Below are 20867 nucleotides of genomic sequence, written 5' to 3'. Positions count from 1 at the left end.
TGCTGCTGTTGATGATGGTGGAGTAGTGGGCGGATTTGGCAGCTTGAAGTGCGTCACGGTAGGAGGAGACGTGCAGTTTGTGGAGGTCGGCGTGGATGGTGAGATGTTTTTTTTTATAGAGGCGTTCAAGTTGGTGGCCAGTCTGCTTCATGGAGCGGAGTTCTGGAGTGTACCAGGGGGAGGAGGTGGTGAATGAGACAGTGATGGTTTTCAGGGGTGCCAGTGAGTCGAGGGAGTCAGAGAGAGTGGAATTGAGCAGGAGGGCATAGTCATCGGGGTTAGAGGGGGCAGAGTCAGGGGGAAAGGCAGAGGATATGGACTGGGACAGGGTGAGAGGGTCAATGGATTTTATGTTTCAGAAAGAGATGGTGCGTTTGTTGGAGTGGTGGGGTGGGGGAAGGGGAGCAGAGAAAAGGATGCAGTAGTGGTCAGAGAGTGGGAATGGGATAGGGTGAGGATTTGATATGGGTAGGGAGGCAGAGCAGACAAGGTCAAGTGTGTGGCCTTTGTTGTGGGTGGGGAAGTTGATGTCTTGGGTGAGGCTAAAACAGTCAAGGAGGGAGAGGAAGTCAGGTGTGAGGTTTGAGTTAGGTTGGTCAACATGGATATTGAAGTCACTGGTGAGTAGGAGGCGGGTGGAGAGAGTGGAGGCTATAGTCAGGAGATCGGAAAGTTCAGTTAGGAAAGAGGGCTGAGGCTTTGGAGTGCGGTAAAGAAGTAGTGCAGTGATAGAGTTGGGGAGGGAGAAGGCGAGGTATTCAAAGGATAACATGGGAGGGAGGTTTATGTTCAGTAATGGATAGGGAGTGTTTGTGGAAAACGGCAAGACCCCCCCCTCGGCCAGAGAGGCGGGGCTTGGCGATGTAGCTGTAGTTTGAGGGGGTAGCTTGGTTGAGGGAGTAGAAGTCCAAGGGCTGTTGCCAGGTTTCAGTGAGGAGGAGTAGGTCAAGGTTGTTGTCCAGTAGTAGATCGGAGATCAGGGGTGATTTATTTGAGAGAGAGCGAGTGTTCAGGAGTGCAAGGGAGATGGATGGGGGAGCAGGGAGGAAGGAGCGGAGGTTAGAGAGGTTAGCGGTGCGGTGGGTGGGGGTGACAGGGGGGCGAGAGGTAGTCCAGGAAGAGGGGATGTATGAGCCGTCAGGGAGGTGGAGAGTCCGGTTTAGATTTGGGCGGGGGCCTTGTGGATGTTGCGGCGGCAACAGTGAATGCCAGCGTTTCTGGCAGCAGTGGCAGTGGCAGTAGGGAGACGATAGTTGTTATTGTACGAGTGAAGATCAGCAGAAGTATATGAGAGGCGGCGGGGGGCAGTAACAAATGGGGGGAGGGGGGGGAGTGAGAATCCAAGGGAAAAACAGTAAGAGAAGCAGGAGTCCAAGTTGGGTGTAGGATAGGAGCAGGAGTGGGTTAAAAATTGGTAGTAGCTGGAGGGCGGAGAGTTGGAGTAGCGTCGTGAGAGGATCACTCCGGAGCTGCAGCTGGACACTGGGAGAGAGTGTGTTGTTGTTTTGATGAGGCGTGTAGTAGCCGGTTCCAGACCAAGCCCGCATAGCAGGCCAGCCTGACCGCGCCATGCCAACAGCCAAGACCAACAGGAGAGTGAGGGCAGTAGTGTAATATCACCGACACTCACCCGTGGAGATGGAAACCTGCAGACCAGCGCGAGGGAGTGATGACACCCTCGCGGGAAGGGGGTAGTAGCACAGCACGGCCAGGCAGGCAGTGCCAGCGGCAGGTAGCTGGTTAGCCGAAAACAAACAGAGCCAGGAGCAGAGGGGGGAACACACACAGGACCGGAGGACAGGTAACGTTAAGTCGAGGAGAAAATGTGTAGATCCGGGAGTTTATTTTCCAGTGGCAGTGTTTGTAATCCAATTTGAGATCCAGTGAGGAGAACGGTGGTAGTGTAGTCGGCAGGTCCACAGAGGGGGAAAAAAAGTGAGGACGTTAAATGTTTGTACACAGCCAGGACGAGCGCAGGGAAAACGGACGGGGAAAACAAGCAACGTAGACGGTAGAAAAGAAAAAAGAATACAAGAAATGGATAAATGAATACAAGAAATGGACGTGGGAAAAACGGGTAACAGGGCTGGAATAAAGTTCACAGATACGCACAGAAGCGGTAGTCACAACGGAGACGCCAGCAGTGCTCTGAATCCGTAGAAAACAGCTGGGTGACGCGGGACAAACAATGACTTAACACATTCACAGCCATTGGAATTCCCCAAATAGCTATAGCTACGCCAGCTTTCCATTACACACTTCTACTGTGCATCACGTTGTTTGTAGAGCTAAATCTATATTTAATATTATAGCTACGGATACAATATCATGGTAATTTGACAGTAAGAACCTTCCGTTCAAGATGCAAAAAAAAATATATATATATTCCATCCATACGTTCCCATTTTATACCGTGGTGAATATGAGTGTTATTTCGGAATGATCCGGGCTAATTCCTGTGAGGCTATTTATAAGCCGCGACGTGTATTATACCAAATCCATTGGTGTTTTGTCCCTACACACGCTACAATAAAAAAAACGAATGCATATGATAGTTATTATGTTTCATCATGATAATGGCATAACGGCATTCGTTATTACCACAACATACGCTGATCAGGGGGATGGCTATGAAATCCTTGCACGATCAAGCTGAAATTGACAATTGTAATTGTTAAATTGTCCTTACCTGTGGCCGGTGGGATTCCAAAAAGAATATTCCAATTATTTGATTGCCATCTGGTAGATCATATGTCCATTTGGCCAACGACATAACCCACCACAGCATAATGAATCGGGGGTCCCGAAAACGATTCAATGTGATCGGGTGAAGCCCTAGGTTCAGGTTAGTAGAAAAGTGCGCCCGGAGCATTTTCAGTGTGGCACCCGGTCTGGAACAGGGGTTACTGCATTCTCGATACAGCGCCACTAGCAGGATTTGGCCGGTACTGCACCTTCGGAGTCCCAATATGCCTTTTCCAGGCAAAATACAGCTCCCTGACATTGAATAGGGTATTAAAATCGAATAAAAGAAAAAACGAGTCAAAAACATATACGTTTTTGGTCTTTGGTCGTCAACCGCTGGCTCCCAATAACGTATATATATGTGGTTGGCCAGGAATGTGTTAACAACTATTGACATCTTATAAAAACAACTAGAACCATACATTTAGCTGCAAAAGCAAAACATGCTGGGATGGAGAGTGGCCAACTGTATGTAGTATTGAACTGTCTATGTGCTGACCCTCTGGCCAACTGCTGAAGCATTGCACTGTGCTGACCTCCTGCAGTAGTCTCGGTGGCAGCATTTGAAGCTGTTGTTGCCCTCTGGCGGTGAAAAGGTGTACCACAACTACACGAAGGACTACATGAAGGTCAATGCAGAATGCTGGAAATGTATTCCCCCAAAATACTTCCTGTTGCCTGATGCGAAACATAATATTCCTACATGCTAATCCTTATGACTCTGTAAGCACAGGCTGATCGGCCTTATAGTTGGCCAGATTTTGCGCAGATTCATACTCACGCACCCACACACACATTCACCCACACACAGACACTACCGAATAATATCCTTGGATAGGTTCCACCTACCACGGACATAAAAACTGGTCTGACGTTTCATGTGGCTTTTTCCTACTGGATAGAGGAGATTAACATCCCCAAGATGTTTGGATCCACATGGGCCATACAGAATATTAAGTATGTTCTAAAGTGAGTCACTTATAGCTCAACGCCAGATGACTGCAATATCGCCCCAACACCTCTTTCATGAACCCTGTTTATAAAAATTCATAATGCTAATCTGCATCCTGTGATCAAAAGTCGTCCTGTGATATGCTGACCGGTCTGTGTTCCACAATGGAGAATATGGGTAAAACCACTGCGGGACACAAGCGGGTCTTTGAGTATGAAAATTATACTTGAAAGGCAAGATAAAATATTCACTAGAGTGGAGTGTGGGGAGATACAGCAGCACACAGCCCCGAGGAAGCAGCACTCCAGCTGTGAGAAATGTATTTTTCCTTTTTGTTTTTAGGGATGCATCAAGCATCCATCTTTATCTGGGAAACTCAGGCTTTCCATAATGGTCCCATGACAACCTACTGTAAGTCCTACTGTAGAACATGACATCTCATTTAGTAATGTCAATACTGAATGACGATTGGCTCTTGACAAGCGCGCGTTGTTCAGTATTGACATTACTAAATGAGATGTCATGCTAATATGTCATGTTCTACAGTAGGAGTTACTACTATAATACCTAATAAAACAAGTAATTAGAATAATAGAAGCCTACTTTTCTGGAACTATTCATTTTGCACATATACAGTATGTGTGTGTGTGTGAAACATTTCTGAGCTCATTCAGCCCCTTCTTGAGATCACGTGTACCAACAATCTAAGCAAATGAATAAAGGGAAGATGATTAAACAGAAGGTTTTGTAGATACAGTACTGAATTCTGCCATCCGGGCACATGTAATTTTAAATATGATTATGGAATATAGAATATCAGGCCTATAAATTACCTTATTATGGCCGAGTTGCACATCTATGGATCGGGCCAAATCTCCCCTTTCCAATGGCAGAGTTCAATCTGGATTTAGTATCACCAGGCGTGATTCACAAACCGTGAATGAAATCTACTGTAAGTACAGTTACTTGTTTATAATGTAAATTTCTCCACCATTTTTCATCAGATTGCAAGGCCATTTTTTGCTAGACGTTCACAGAAAGTTGAAGAAATAGTTTAGTAAAATAGTGTCTGCAGTTCACTAGAGGTATGCTCTCTGCTGGGTGACATCATCTGGCAGAGTTTTTCAGGGGATGTTGTGGCTGAACTGTCTGTAACACCTTGGTAAGTTACAGTAACTGTAAAAAAGAGTTTGTCAATCTCGTCGTACATAGGTGATTGAGCGTTCGATTAATTCTAGAAAAACACATCATATCAATACAATCACAACATGACATTAAATACCAAACAAAAACAAAAACAAGTATATATCCCAAGAAGTAATTCATCCCGGGGCATTATTGTTTGTCATATGGAAATAGCAATTGGTACATTATATAAAAATAGGAAAACATTTCATAGGAAACATTTTAATTCAAACCTTGTTAGGGTTCACCCATTTTATATAAAGGGTGAACCCGTGGCAACCTATTAATGCCCTGATGAAGACCCGCTTGGTCGAAACATTTTGTAATTTCTTTCCTTTACTATGTAGCCGTGACACAATGAAGGCTTTTAAATTCCGTAATTTTTACAGTTTTCTTCTCCCAAAGACCCAATATAATAATATAATAGCACCTGGCTGTACTCACCATAGAACGCAGGCCTAGTTGAACTCTGCTACCTTGGTAAGTTAGATTTATGTTCAATTATCACATCATCATGTCCTACTCGCAACAGAATAATATGATTCAGATTGAAATGGTGAAATTCCCCTTTGAGGTAGAAAGACGTCAAGAAGGAATATGGTGTCATGGTGTATGGGGAGTATAGGCCTACATAAAATGAGCGTTCCCTGACAACCATGTAGTTAGGCTATTTTTGTTTGCATGCATGAAGGACGCATTTGGACGCATCCAAGTTTCCCGGTGGCATTGGGTCTAGTTCTTAGGAGAGAGGGAGAAAGAGATAGAGGAGGCAGCTAGTGCGAAAGGACAAGTGGCAGAGGAAGCTGTGGATGGAGATCAGCAGATAATGAAGGAACACAGATTAAGGAGTGAGGTAATCGACAATTAGCCGCTCAGAATACCTCCTACTCAATGTCATTCATTCAAGGAGGCGCATAGAAAGGTTGTTGTGAAGGATCAGATTAAACCGAATATGTATATTTATTTATATATATATATTTAATTGTATTTGTATATCGTTTGATATCCCCTATATATTCCTTGTACAATATGCATTGAATATCCCCGTTTCTACTAAACAGCCCATAATAGTTTCATTCTACCATTGGACGAGAACCTGGCGCCAGGTTGCCATACCCCTAGGTCCAAGTTCAATCGTGCCGCCTAACATGTCGAGGCAAACCCCCGGTTCCGCGCAGTAATATGTCGGGCGAAATACGTGTGGTACTATTTGTTCATAGCGCATATATATATGGCGCTCGTAAAGTAGAACTTTCTTTTAGTCCAGTTCTTTACCCTCCAACAGAGTGACAGACGCAAAAGCCTCCCCACGAAGCACGTGCGGTGTAGTAGGGCCTACTTGGCCCAGAATAGGCATTGAGATATCGTGTAGATTAATAGTTGAATGGTCATAGTTTGGCACCATACCGTCGAGTTGGACGTATTCTATTAAGCTAATAATAGTCTATTTATGTATGGTGCATCGTTCGGTTCGAGTTCTACAGTTATCAGTACCCCCATCGTTCCTGACGTTATCTGGACGCTTATCCAGGCTGGTCAGACCCCTAGTGGTGATTGCATCCGAGGAGCTCCGGGTCAAGAGCGACTGGACCTGTATATTGGATTACTCTACCCGACGACGGCGAGCCTTCCACGGCTCTTGGATTATGCTTTGTGTGCTTTGATTATTCCATGGATAAAGGCCAACACTGTCGAGTGTTGGAATTACCCCCCGGAGAGGACTCCAGGTGAGGCGGCGCTCTACACGTGAGGTCGCACCACGTCTCTCCGTTGTGGACCGGCAGATACCGTTCCACAGAGGGTCCAGCTGTATTCGTCTGCTGCCCGAGGTTCTGTGGGCACTGTGTCTAAGACTTTGGATTCTCCCAAGACACCGTCGGCCAGATGGGATACCGCCAGCGGCTTCTCTAACCCCCCCCTCCTACTGTCTTACAACCAGCGGGACCCCCCCCCCCTTAGTGTATCCAGCTATAATCATTTAAGTACCATCGCTATCGTTTCCTAAATATTCCAGGTTGTATACTTACTCCCTGCGCAACCAGAGATTGGACATTCAATGTTGATTTACCTACGAATACTCATTTGCCATAAAAGTGCATATTCAATATTTCAAATCATAAATGTAATTAAGTGAATGTTGTATACACCCTTTGCTGTATTAAATATTCGATTTGGTACATTTGTGTTGGTTCGTTTCATCAGGTGGGAAAGTGTTCATCATACTTATATCTTGTACTGGGTGGCCAGAAGTTAAAGTACATGAGGTAGTGGTATTAAATATCATATCTAACAATACAGTCAGGGAATTGTACCCCTCAGCTACAATTGGTCCTTCGAGCCGGATGGTAACTAGTGTAATATTAATATAGTGTTATTAATATCGAAATGGCCTATGATGAACACTCCACGAAACGATCCTCCTAACCTAGAACGCCCGCGGCGCAGACGACAGACACCTCAGTACTTAGAGGCTTACACTGTCAGTCAACTACCTAGCCTTCGACAAACGGTAAACGTGGTAAAAGTAGAAAGTAAAATTATGTCTGACCTTAACGACCAGGTTTCCCCGACCACAGAGGCCCTAGTAGGTCCTAATGTAACTGACCAAGCCCACGGTGGGGACCAGGAGGGAATTGACATGCCTTTACCCCCCGCCACTACTAAAGAAGTAGTCCCCGACACGCCCCGGGAGGAAGACAACCCTACAGAGAGAGAACTCTGCACGGAAGAAGAAGAGGAGAGCGCCGAGGAACTAGAGCTCCAGGACTCCCCAACGAGTACCCCCAGGAGCGGTTCACGCAGGAGCGGCTCACCTCCACTACCGCCTTCCCCCAGCGAAGCGGAGAGGATACTACAACAGGCGTTCCTCGTCAGCCTGACAGCCTCTACCGAACGCGATCGGCTCCAAGCACAGACGCTTAGCGAGCGCGAACGTCTCCAAGCCCAGGCGACCAGCGAGCGCGAACACCTCCAAGCACAGCAACGGAGCGAAGAACAGCGCACAAGTCTGGAGATGAGACGCTTCCAGATGGAAGAGAATATGGCAAGAGACCGGGCCGACGCCCAGCGCGCCGCTGCCGGTGCCCAAAGAGAAACAGAGCGCGCCGCCGCCGACGCCCAGCGCGCCGCTGCCGGTGCCCAAAGAGACGCAGAGCGCGACAGACTACAAGCGCAACTAATAGAGCAGCTGATCAAAAGGACAACTCCCTCTCTCTCCGCCAGGGGCTCAAGGAACTCGTCGAGACAGCAGTCAAGAGCAGCGTCACCGCAACGAGCAAGCGACCCTGAACTTGACCAACAGACCGAGTCTAGACCCCCCGCAGACCCCCTTCCCATACCGGTCCAAGCGAGACCCAGCTACAAGGAAGGAGCGGCCTACACTGCGGAGAAGCTAAATAAACGATTACAAGATCTGGAAGATTTGATAGAAGAAGAAGAGGGAGAAGAGGAGAACCAAGCCCGACGACAGCACAGTACTCCACCGGACCAGGAGGTCCCATACAGTCCAGGCTATACCCCCGCGGCGCTGCGCTACAGACCCCCGACTCTATTTACGGGTGAGCACGACGCACGACCAGCCCCGAGGAACAGTACCTGGACCAGCGGGCCATGGTACCCTGCCGGTACCAGCCCACAGCGAGGCGCAAGAGGGGACTCGCCCAGGAGGTCTCTCCCCCAACGCTCGCCGATGTATCCGCCATCCACGGCGTCATACAACGCCACGCCGTCATTCCCAGACTTCGCCTATGAGAGTCGAGCACAGTACACGGAGCTCCGGATGTGCTTAGAGACAATGATGGTGGATGTCGCTGATGAACGCCACAAGTATGCAATATTATTGAAGCACCTGAAAGTACCGCGAGCGCACAATATAGCGCTAGCCTATGCTACCTCCTCGACCCCATACACAGCGGCCCTTGCAGCGCTGGATCAAAGATATGGACGTATATGGGATTACGTAATCCAGGAGATAAGGCATATTGACCGCCTACCCCCAGCCACAGACAATCGCTCACTGGACGACCTGTCAATCAAAGTGCAGTCCCTGGTGGGGATGCTGGGAGCTCAACGGGAGAAGGGCAGGCATGAGCTGTACGCCAACTCTAACGTTGAGAGGATTTTGGAGAAGCTGCCACCCGCAAGACAGGAGCGCTTTCGGCGGCAGAGGGACTACCGAGATCCCGACGGCCCCGAGCCATCCCTCCTTGATCTGGCGGACTTCCTGGCGAGAGAGGTCAGCAGCTTACGACTGGACACCTTCGGGCGGAGCACGCCAAGCTCCAGAGAGGGACCCAGGAGAATAAGTGATGGAAGAAGATCGGTGACTGTCATGCACCAATCAGAGTCAGTACCGAGCAGTAAGAGTCACAGCACCCCCTCGAGAAAGGAGAAGTGGAAGATAGCGTGTCCCTACTGTGAGAAAGAACACTGGCTGTCACAATGTGACTCATTCACAAAGATGAATGCAGAAGAAGTGAGCCAATGGATAAAGTCCAACCGGCGCTGTTATCGATGTGCGCGGCCCCACATGGCAGCCGAATGCCGCCTAAAGAAAAGGTGCAGCCGGTGCGATGGAGCCCATCTAGATATACTACACGATAGTAACGGAAGACGGCCTATACCTGCACCACGGAGCGGCACCAAGGCAAGTGTCATGTACATTGACCCCGCCAGCAGCAACGGAGCTCAAGTGCTCTTAAAGGTAGTCCGTGTGACATTGAGCTACCAGGATAAAGTCATGGACACTTACGCCGTCCTTGATGACGGGTCAGAGAAGACCCTTCTGCTCGCCTCCGCTGCGACTCAACTGGGACTGCGGGGGAGCAAGAACGAAATGACGATTCGGACAATAAGAAGAGATTTAAAGACGATAAAGGGCGAGAATGTCTCCTTCACTATCGCAGCCAACGGGCAGCCAGAGCGACGGTACGAGATCACAAATGCTTTCACCAGCCAAGAAATAGGACTCTCGCAGTACACCTACCCTGTCACCAAGTTGATGGATAAATATGTGCACCTGCGCCAATTACCTATCCCGCTCATAGACGGCGCTACCCCGACCCTGTTGATAGGCTCCGACCATGCAGAACTCATAGTCCCGATTGACCGGGTCCATACAGGTCCCCGAGGCTGTCCTGCAGCAGTCGAGACCCGCCTAGGATGGACATTACAAGGCCCCCTCGCTAAATCTCTCAACCGAACCGCAGCCACTAGCTGCTTCCACTCCAGAACGACAGAAGAAGACACCACTCTCCTGCAGCATGTCGAGAGGCTATGGACCCTAGAGACAATGCCCTTTAAGAACGAAAAGAAAGACATTCGCTCTAAAGAAGACATTTACGCCATCCACCTACTCGAGCAGGGGACAAAGAGAGTCACAGTCGGCGGAGTGATGAGATACGCAACTCCACTCCTGAGGCGAGAGGGAATGCCCCCCTTTCACGCAAAGAAAGACGCCACGGAGCGCTATCTACTGAACACAGAGCGGCGCCTAGCCAAAGACCCCGCTCAACAGAGTGTGTACCGAGCTGAGATTGAGAAGCTAATCACAGCGGGACACGTAACAAAGATTGACATTAAAGAGGCCGATCAGACGACCGAATCATGGTACGTGCCGCATCACAAGGTCCATCACAATGGCAAGGATCGCATTGTGTTTAACTGCAGCTACCAGATCGGATCCCAAAATCTGAATAAAGAGCTCTTGCCCGGCCCCACACTCGGCCCCTCCCTACTAGGCGTGCTACTGCGCTTCCGCCAGGACAAGGTGGCTATAAGCGGGGATATCAAAGGGATGTTCTTGCAAGTGAGACTAGTAGAGGAGGACAAGCCTCTGCTACGGTTCCTATGGAGAGAGAAGATCGGAGATGAGAACCCATCCATCTACCAGTGGGAAGTACTCCCCTTTGGAACCACATGCAGCCCGTGCTGTGTTACATTTGCACTACAGAAACACGTCACAGAGGACCCAGCAGCAGATGAAGAGGTCCAACACAGTGTGAAGAACAGTTTCTACGTAGACAACTGTCTACAAAGCGTCTCGACTCAAGAAGAAGCCGAGGCTCTCCTAATCAAGTTACGCGCCTCCCTAATCAAAGGAGGCTTTGATCTCAGGCAGTGGGCCAGCAGTGACCCGCACGTATTGCGCAGCCTCTCCTCCGCAGACAAGGCTGCCAGCAGCGTGACCTGGATAGGACAATCCCAGGAGAAGCCCAAGAAATGACACTAGGATTAGTCTGGCGCTTCAAAACAGACTCGCTCCACTATAGACACAAACCCTTGGCTCCAGAGCAAGGAAGGTCGGCGGCGATACCGACCACCAGACGGAGTGTGTACAGAACACTCGCCAGACAATATGACCCGCTGGGATGTATTCTACCCTACACCACCAGGGCAAAGATGATTGTACGAGCACTATGGGACAAGGACCAGGGCTGGGACGACCCAATACCCGCACACCTTGCCTCAACATGGAGAGAGTGGGAGACGGAACTCCGCTCACTCCCAGGTGTCAATATACGCCGCAGCTACTTCCCATCCACAGTGAGGCCAGAGACATGCGAGATTGAGCTACACGTCTTCAGCGATGCCTCCGAAGTAGCCTACGGATCGGTTGCTTATTTGCGTGCCCAAGAGATGGGAGGAGAGATACACACTGCTTTCATACTGGCCCGCTCAAGGATAGCCCCACGTAAGCAACAATCTATCCCACGTCTAGAGCTCTGCGCAGCCCTCGCAGGAGCGCATCTAGCCACGTTAATCCAACGTGAACTCACCATTCCGGTGCATAGAACAATCTTGTGGTCAGATTCCACGACAGTACTCACATGGATTAAGTCTGATTCATGCAGATACAAAGTCTTCGTGGGAGTCAGAGTCACCGAGATTCAAGAATTAACGGAAGAAGCAAGCTGGAGGTATGTGGATACCAAACACAAACCAGCTGACGTCATCACCCGGGGAATGTCCCTGGATGACCTAACCCGTCGCAACATCTACAGTGACGGACCAGCATTCCTCCAGCTCCCGGAAGGAGATTGGCCTACGCCCACCCCGAGGGAAGCAAGTAGCGAGGAGGCTGAGAACAAGAAGCCTATGTTCTGTGGACTGAGCACTGTCGCCTCCACAGACCCGAACATAGATGACTGCATTACCCTAGAGAGTGCGCAACAAAGAACATTCCTGCGGCACCACCCAGAGATTCAGTCCACCACTGACATGTCAGCAGCTGACTACGAAGAAGCAGAACTTCTTCTACTACAACGAGCCCAGAGAGACTCGTTCCCCGATGAGCTAGACTGTCTACAGGGAGGAAACCCCGTCCCATCAGACAGCAGACTGATTCACCTGGCACCAGAGAGTGACGCACATAATCTCATCAGAGTGGGTGGTCGCCTGCGGAGAGCCCCCGATCTACCAGATGACATTAAGCACCCGATCGTCTTGAACAGCCGACACAAGGTCACAGAGCTGATCATAAAGAAATACGACGAGGATGTGCACCACGCCGGAGCAGAGAGAGTCTTCGCGGAGATCAGACGTCATTATTGGATATTGCAAGGCAGAGAAGCAGTACGGCGCTTCCAGCGAACCTGTCTAGACTGCCGTAAGTGGCGCGTGCAGCCCAGCATACCACGGATGGCTGACCTACCCCCCTGTCGCCTCCGAATCGGCGACAAGCCATTCCACTCCACAGGCATGGACTGTTTTGGCCCGTTGTATATAAAGAGAGGAAGAGGCACCGAGAAGCGGTGGGGTATTGTATTCAAATGCATGACCACCAGAGCGATACATATCGAGCTCCTTCCGACCATGAGCACAGACTCATTCCTTATGGCCTTCCGGAGATTCATATCACGGAAAGGACAACCGTCTACATTGTTGTCTGATCACGGGACCAACTTCAAAGGCGGAGAAAGAGAGCTGAGAGAGAGCTTCCAAGCTATGGGCCCAGAACTAAAGACCCACCTCGCTCCAGCCCAGATTGACTTCCAGTTTAATCCCCCGAACGCACCCCACTTCGGTGGAACCTGGGAACGAGAAGTACGTTCTATAAAGACAGCCCTGTATGCCGTACTCGGAGCCCAGACTGTGGCAGAGGAAGTCCTAATGACAGTCCTCACGGAGATCGAGGGAGTATTGAACTCAAAGCCCCTCGGTTACGTCTCCAGTGATGTAGCAGATGTCGACCCAGTCACCCCTAACACACTCCTAATGGGGCGGCTGGACCCCGCGCTACCCCAGACAATGTACAGGCCCGAAGAAGCGAACGGCCGAAGACTGTGGAGGTACAGCCAAGTACTAGCTGACAAGTTTTGGAGCAGCTTCCTACTTCACTACCTACCGTCTCTACAGACCCGCCAGAAGTGGGTAAAAGAGAGAGACAACTTGACAGAAGGAACAGTCGTCATGATAGTTGACCAGTCACTCCCCAGAGCTATGTGGCCGGCTGGCCGCGTAAGCAAAGTGATCACCGGTGCCGATGGCAAGGTCCGAGCAGCTGAAGTACTCGTCCAAGGGCGCACCTACACACGGCCCGTGGCGAGGCTCATAGAACTTCCCCGACTCCCAGATACTATCGATGATGACCATGACCCTATGACTTTGTGAGTTGACTGACCTTACAGCGGACCTTGAGTGGAAGACAGTGCGGTTAATCTGTCTCTGCTTAGCTAATTAGGTGGGACTAATTAGGGGGCGGCTGTTGTGAAGGATCAGATTAAACCGAATATGTATATTTATTTATATATATATATTTAATTGTATTTGTATATCGTTTGATATCCCCTGTATATTCCTTGTACAATATGCATTGAATATCCCCGTTTCTACTAAACAGCCCATAATAGTTTCATTCTACCATTGGACGAGAACCTGGCGCCAGGTTGCCATACCCCTAGGTCCAAGTTCAATCGTGCCGCCTAACATGTCGAGGCAAACCCCCGGTTCCGCGCAGTAATATGTCGGGCGAAATACGTGTGGTACTATTTGTTCATAGCGCATATATATATGGCGCTCGTAAAGTAGAACTTTCTTTTAGTCCAGTTCTTTACCCTCCAACAGAGTGACAGACGCAAAAGCCTCCCCACGAAGCACGTGCGGTGTAGTAGGGCCTACTTGGCCCAGAATAGGCATTGAGATATCGTGTAGATTAATAGTTGAATGGTCATAGTTTGGCACCATACCGTCGAGTTGGACGTATTCTATTAAGCTAATAATAGTCTATTTATGTATGGTGCATCGTTCGGTTCGAGTTCTACAGTTATCAGTACCCCCATCGTTCCTGACGTTATCTGGACGCTTATCCAGGCTGGTCAGACCCCTAGTGGTGATTGCATCCGAGGAGCTCCGGGTCAAGAGCGACTGGACCTGTATATTGGATTACTCTACCCGACGACGGCGAGCCTTCCACGGCTCTTGGATTATGCTTTGTGTGCTTTGATTATTCCATGGATAAAGGCCAACACTGTCGAGTGTTGGAATTACCCCCCGGAGAGGACTCCAGGTGAGGCGGCGCTCTACACGTGAGGTCGCACCACGTCTCTCCGTTGTGGACCGGCAGATACCGTTCCACAGAGGGTCCAGCTGTATTCGTCTGCTGCCCGAGGTTCTGTGGGCACTGTGTCTAAGACTTTGGATTCTCCCAAGACACCGTCGGCCAGATGGGATACCGCCAGCGGCTTCTCTAACCCCCCCCTCCTACTGTCTTACAACCAGCGGGACCCCCCCCCCCCTTAGTGTATCCAGCTATAATCATTTAAGTACCATCGCTATCGTTTCCTAAATATTCCAGGTTGTATACTTACTCCCTGCGCAACCAGAGATTGGACATTCAATGTTGATTTACCTACGAATACTCATTTGCCATAAAAGTGCATATTCAATATTTCAAATCATAAATGTAATTAAGTGAATGTTGTATACACCCTTTGCTGTATTAAATATTCGATTTGGTACATTTGTGTTGGTTCGTTTCATCAGGTGGGAAAGTGTTCATCATACTTATATCTTGTACTGGGTGGCCAGAAGTTAAAGTACATGAGGTAGTGGTATTAAATATCATATCTAACAATACAGTCAGGGAATTGTACCCCTCAGCTACAAAGGTCATGTCATTTGGTGCCATCCTACATAATTGACAGAGCACCAATACCTTTTTTATTGAGCCCACATTACATAGTAACATAACTATTATATATCCCTTTATAGTACAGTATATACATCTTTATTTGCCATATATTTATCCTCCACCACTTTATAGTATATTTGTGGTGCAATACGGCTATATCTCTCTGCTGAAATTGAACCAATTTTCACCCGCAGATAGTAAAACTCAAGAAGAAAGTGCACTCATTTCTCTCTCTCTCTCTCTCTCTCTCTCTCTCTCTCTCTCTCTCTCTCTCTCTCTCTCTCTCTCTCTCTCTCTCTCTCTATCCATGAGTCTCAAAGACAGACATGCCTCAAGAGTGTCAGAGCCACATCCCAGAGATCATTAGATCATGGAGGAAAAGTGTGGCAAATTGATTTTTGACGGAAGATTCCAGGTCACCATTGATTAGGAAGACATGGGCTGCGTTGCTCGCTTCTCTGTCGTTGCCCTGGTCCCCCGGCTTTATTTTTAGTCACAGAGCTGGTCGATAGGATGCCTCTCTGTGTGTCTCGGTGGCATCGTGCGTGCCCATGGAGCCTGTGTAGGTCAGAGCGGAGTACTGGGAATCAATGCGGCGAGCATGGCTGCTGACCACCCACCAGGCTGGAGGACACTGTCCAGCCACATATTGTTTCATGTGAATTGATGTCTCAACCCCATTTAAGGTTTCCATTGCTTCAAGCCTTCGTTCAATGTGGAATGGAGGCTTCCTCCTTGGAAAGATTACCACCTGCACACTAGTGTGACACTATAAGTGTACTGTATGTCTGCCATTTGCAAACAAACATTTTCTACTGCCTCCAGCCCTGTCGACCTCTATGGATGTCAACTGCTTTCCAAGGTACAATATTACAAAGCCGAGAACCAGAGACTGCCCAACCCACCACCACTACAAATATTCACACCATTTGTATCATCTCCCAAGGTTCCTTAATTACCTTTAATTGCTTTGAATCAACATCCGGAATATTAGAAAAAGCAGGGGGAAAGCCCTGACATTATTCCTGGATGGCAGTAAATAATACATTGCATTGCACTTTAATAAAGCATTGCATTTTAAGTAGCCCCGTATGAGGCAGCTGCTCTGCAGTCATTATGGCTGTGAATATTTAGCTGATAAGTGAGAGTAAACATTCATTTCTGTCCTGTTCAGCAGCATATTTCAACACTATAGTGTCAAACGGTAAACGTATTCCCTTTCTTCTCAGTTGTTTCTATTTCATGTGTGATATTGTTATCAGGAATTCTATTTGCGACATAGGCACAAGGAAATTCTGTGTGTGGGTATTATGGACAGTGTGTGAGGTTCGCCTGTTCCCTGGACCTTTAATTCCCTGTCTCCTCACCTCACCAGCCCCCACCCTCGCGTTGTTGATTTATTGCATTCCCTGCCTCGCTCCGTTCCTTTAAGGTACTGTGAGGATTCTGTGTTGATTGGTCCGTGCCGAACACATACTTCTAAGTCAAGTATCAATTACCATCACGCACCTGATGTGTGTTCTAATTAGCGCCCCAGAGGGCTTTAAATAGCTGGACTTCCCCTTCAGTCCTTGTCGGGTCGTTCTTTACTCTCTATCTGTAAGCTCCTACGGGAGATTCTCTCTATTCCGTATCCGTATCTTATCGGTATCTGTATGCTGGTTCTTCTCCGGCGTGAGACGAGGTGCCAGCCATCGCCACCTGTCGCCGTTTGCCTGGAGTGGGACACAGCCGATGCGCTCTCTAATTCTCTACGGGAGGTTTCCAGTGTTCCACCCCAGACGCGCATCGCTTCCTAATACTCTACGGGAGGATGCGTCTCTCCAAGCCGACGCGCACCACTCCAGACGTGCTACTACTCCAGGCGCGCTACTACTCCAGACGCACATCGCTCCCTATCCTACGGGGGGATGCGCGCTCTTCAAGCCGACGCGCACCACTCCAGACGTCTAGCCGGCGCGCTACTACTCCAGACGCACATCGCTCCCTATCCTACGGGGGGATGCACGCTCTCCAAGCCGACGCGCCCCACTCCAGACGCGCATCGCTTCCTAATACTCTACGGGAGGATGCGTCTCTCCGAGCCGGCGCGCTCTTCTAGCCGACACGCTACTACTCCAGACGTGCTACTACTCCAGACGCGCTACTACTCCAGACGCGCTACTACTCCAGACGCGCTACTACTCCAGACGCGCTCCACTCCAGACCCCCGAGCCGGCGCGCTCTTGCGCGCTCTCCAAGCCGACGCGCCCCACTCCAGACGCGCATCGCTTCCTAATACTCTACGGGAGGATGCGTCTCTCCGAGCCGGCGCGCTCTTCTAGCCGACGCGCTACTACTCCAGATGTGCTACTACTCCAGACGCGCTACTACTCCAGACGCGCTACTACTCCAGACGCGCTCCACTCCAGACCCCCGAGCCGGCGCGCTCTTCTAGCCGGCGCGCTACTACTCCAGACGCGCTCCTACTCCAGACGCGTTCCTTCTCCAGACGCGCATCGCTTCCTAATTCTCTACGGGAGGATGCGTCTCTCCGAGCCGGCGCGCTCTCCGAGCCGGCGCGCTCTTCAAGCCGACGCGCCCTACTCCAGACGTCTAGCCGGCGCGCTACTACTCCAGACGCGCATCGCTTTCTAATTCTCTACGGGAGGATGCGTCTCTCCGAGCCGGCGCGCTCTCCGAGCCGGCGCGTTCTTCAAGCCGACGCGCTCCACTCCAGACCCCGAGCCGGCGCGCTCTTCAAGCCGACGCGCATCGCTTCCTAATCCTCTACGGGAGGATGCGTCTCTCCGAGCCGGCGCGCTCCACTCCAGACCCCGAGCCGGCGCGCTCTTCTAGCCTGCGCGCTCCTACTCCATCCCTGTAAGCAGCTCTGGCCCTCGCCCTGTCCAAGGCCTTAACCCTGTTTTCTCTGTCCCTGTCTCCAGCCCGCCTCCCCGGGCCTCTGTCCCTGTTCCCCTCTCCAGTGCCCCTGTTCCTGCCCTGTCCTTGCCTTGGCCCTGTCCTTTAGCCTTAGCCCCGTAGCCTGCTCGCCTCTTAAAGGCACAGTGCCATTTTTCCCTATTTCTTTGTTTCCAGTAATTTTGTGTTCTCCCTTAAAGGGACAGTGCCGCTTTTTGTTTGTATTCAATAAATGCCCTGTTCTTGGCTTACTCTCATACCTGTCTTGTGTTGTGCGATTGGGGTCGGTTACAAACCATAACAGTACGACCCGACCAGTCGACGACCCCAGCCAGCACAGACAGTGTATGTTGAGTTAGCCTGTTAGTCTCCCCTGTTAGCTTCCCTGTTTAGCTCCCCTGCAGCTTGCCAGGCCTCTACTACCAGCTTGGCCCCAGTCTGCTAGCTTAGCCCCGGCTGCTAGCACAGCCTCTATGTTAATGCAGCCCTTGCAGCTAGCATAGGCCCTGTAGCTAGCCATGCCCAGGCAGCTAACCCGGTCCCTCTGCTTGGCCTCCACTTTTTGTGTAGTTTTCTCCCACTGCTAGGACTGCCCCTTCAGCTAGCAAGGTCAGTTTCCCCGCTGCTAGGACTGCCCTTTCAGCTAGCAAGGTCAGTTTTCCCACTGCTAGGACTGCCCCTTCAGCTAGCAAGGTCAGTCTTCCCCGCTGCTAGGACTGCCCTTTCAGCTAGCAAGGTCAGTTTTCCCCACTGCTAGGACTGCACCTTCAGCTAGCAAGGTCAGTTTTCTCCCACTGCTAGGACTGCCCCTTCAGCTAGCAAGGTCAGTTTCCCCGCTGCTAGGACTGCCCTTTCAGCTAGCAAGGTCAGTTTTCTCTCACTGCTAGGACTGCCCCTTCAGCTAGCAAGGTCAGTTTTCTCCCACTGCTAGGACTGCCCCTTCAGCTAGCAAGGTCAGTTTCCCCACTGCTAGGACTGCCCCTTCAGCTAGCAAGGTCAGTTTCCCCACTGCTAGGACTGCCCCTTCAGCTAGCAAGGTCAGTTTTCTCCCACTGCTAGGACTGCCCCTTCAGCTAGCAAGGTCAGTTTCCCCGCTGCTAGGACTGCCCTTTCAGCTAGCAAGGTCAGTTTTCCCACTGCTAGGACTGCCCCTTCAGCTAGCAAGGTCAGTCTTCCCCGCTGCTAGGACTGCCCTTTCAGCTAGCAAGGTCAGTTTTCCCCACTGCTAGGACTGCCCCTTCAGCTAGCAAGGTCAGTTTCCCCACAGCTAGGACTGTCCTTCCAGCTAGCTTGTTCTCTCATGCTGGTCCAGCCCTGTCTGCTAGCCTAGCTCCGGCAGCTAGCGCAGCCTCTATGTTAATGTAGCAGTACAGCTAGCATAGGCCCTGTAGCTAGCAGTGCCCTGGCAGCTACCCTGTCCCTCTGCTAGCCCCACTTTTGGTGTAGCTTCCCCTGCTAGCATGGCCCATTTTTTTTGTTTGTTGCCTTGTCATGTCCCCTGCCCCTCTGTCTGTGTTTTTGGGTCGCCCGGTGGCTCCCGTGGAGGGGGGGGTACTGTGAGGTTCGCCTGTTCCCTGGACCTTTAATTCCCTGTCTCCTCACCTCACCAGCCCCCACCCTCGCGTTGTTGATTTATTGCATTCCCTGCCTCGCTCCGTTCCTTTAAGGTACTGTGAGGATTCTGTGTTGATTGGTCCGTGCCGAACACACACTTCTAAGTCAAGTATCAATTACCATCACGCACCTGATGTGTGTTCTAATTAGCGCCCCAGAGGGCTTTAAATAGCTGGACTTCCCCTTCAGTCCTTGTCGGATCGTTCTTTACTCTCTATCTGTAAGCTCCTACGGGAGATTCTCTCTATTCCGTATCCGTATCTTATCGGTATCTGTATGCTGGTTCTTCTCCGGCGTGAGACGAGGTGCCAGCCATCGCCACCTGTGGCCGTTTGCCTGGAGTGGGACACAGCCGATGCGCTCTCTAATTCTCTACGGGAGGTTTCCAGTGTTCCACCCCAGACGCGCATCACTTCCTAATACTCTACGGGAGGATGCGTCTCTCCAAGCCGACGCGCACCACTCCAGACGTGCTACTACTCCAGGCGCGCTACTACTCCAGACGCACATCGCTCCCTATCCTACGGGGGGATGCGCGCTCTTCAAGCCGACGCGCACCACTCCAGACGTCTAGCCGGCGCGCTACTACTCCAGACGCACATCGCTCCCTATCCTACGGGGGGATGCGCGCTCTCCAAGCCGACGCGCCCCACTCCAGACGCGCATCGCTTCCTAATACTCTACGGGAGGATGCGTCTCTCCGAGCCGCCGCGCTCTTCTAGCCGACGCGCTACTACTCCAGACGTGCTACTACTCCAGACGCGCTACTACTCCAGACGCGCTACTACTCCAGACGCGCTACTACTCCAGACGCGCTCCACTCCAGACCCCCGAGCCGGCGCGCTCTTGCGCGCTCTCCAAGCCGACGCGCCCCACTCCAGATGCGCATCGCTTCCTAATACTCTATGGGAGGATGCGTCTCTCCGAGCCGGCGCGCTCTTCTAGCCGACGCGCTACTACTCCAGACGTGCTACTACTCCAGACGCGCTACTACTCCAGACGCGCTACTACTCCAGACGCGCTACTACTCCAGACGCGCTCCACTCCAGACCCCCGAGCCGGCGCGCTCTTCTAGCCGGCGCGCTACTACTCCAGACGCGCTCCTACTCCAGACGCGTTCCTTCTCCAGACGCGCATCGCTTCCTAATTCTCTACGGGAGGATGCGTCTCTCCGAGCCGGCGCGCTCTTCAAGCCGACGCGCCCTACTCCAGACGTCTAGCCGGCGCGCTACTACTCCAGACGCGCATCGATTTCTAATTCCCTACGGGAGGATTCGTCTCTCCGAGCCGGCGCGCTCTTCAAGCCGACGCGCTCCACTCCAGACCCCGAGCCGGCGCGCT

This window comes from Notolepis coatsorum (genome assembly GCF_963971535.1).
Source record: "Notolepis coatsorum genome assembly, chromosome: 12".
Taxonomy (NCBI): Eukaryota; Metazoa; Chordata; class Actinopteri; order Aulopiformes; family Paralepididae; genus Notolepis; species Notolepis coatsorum.
This window is presented reverse-complemented; position numbering follows the sequence as displayed.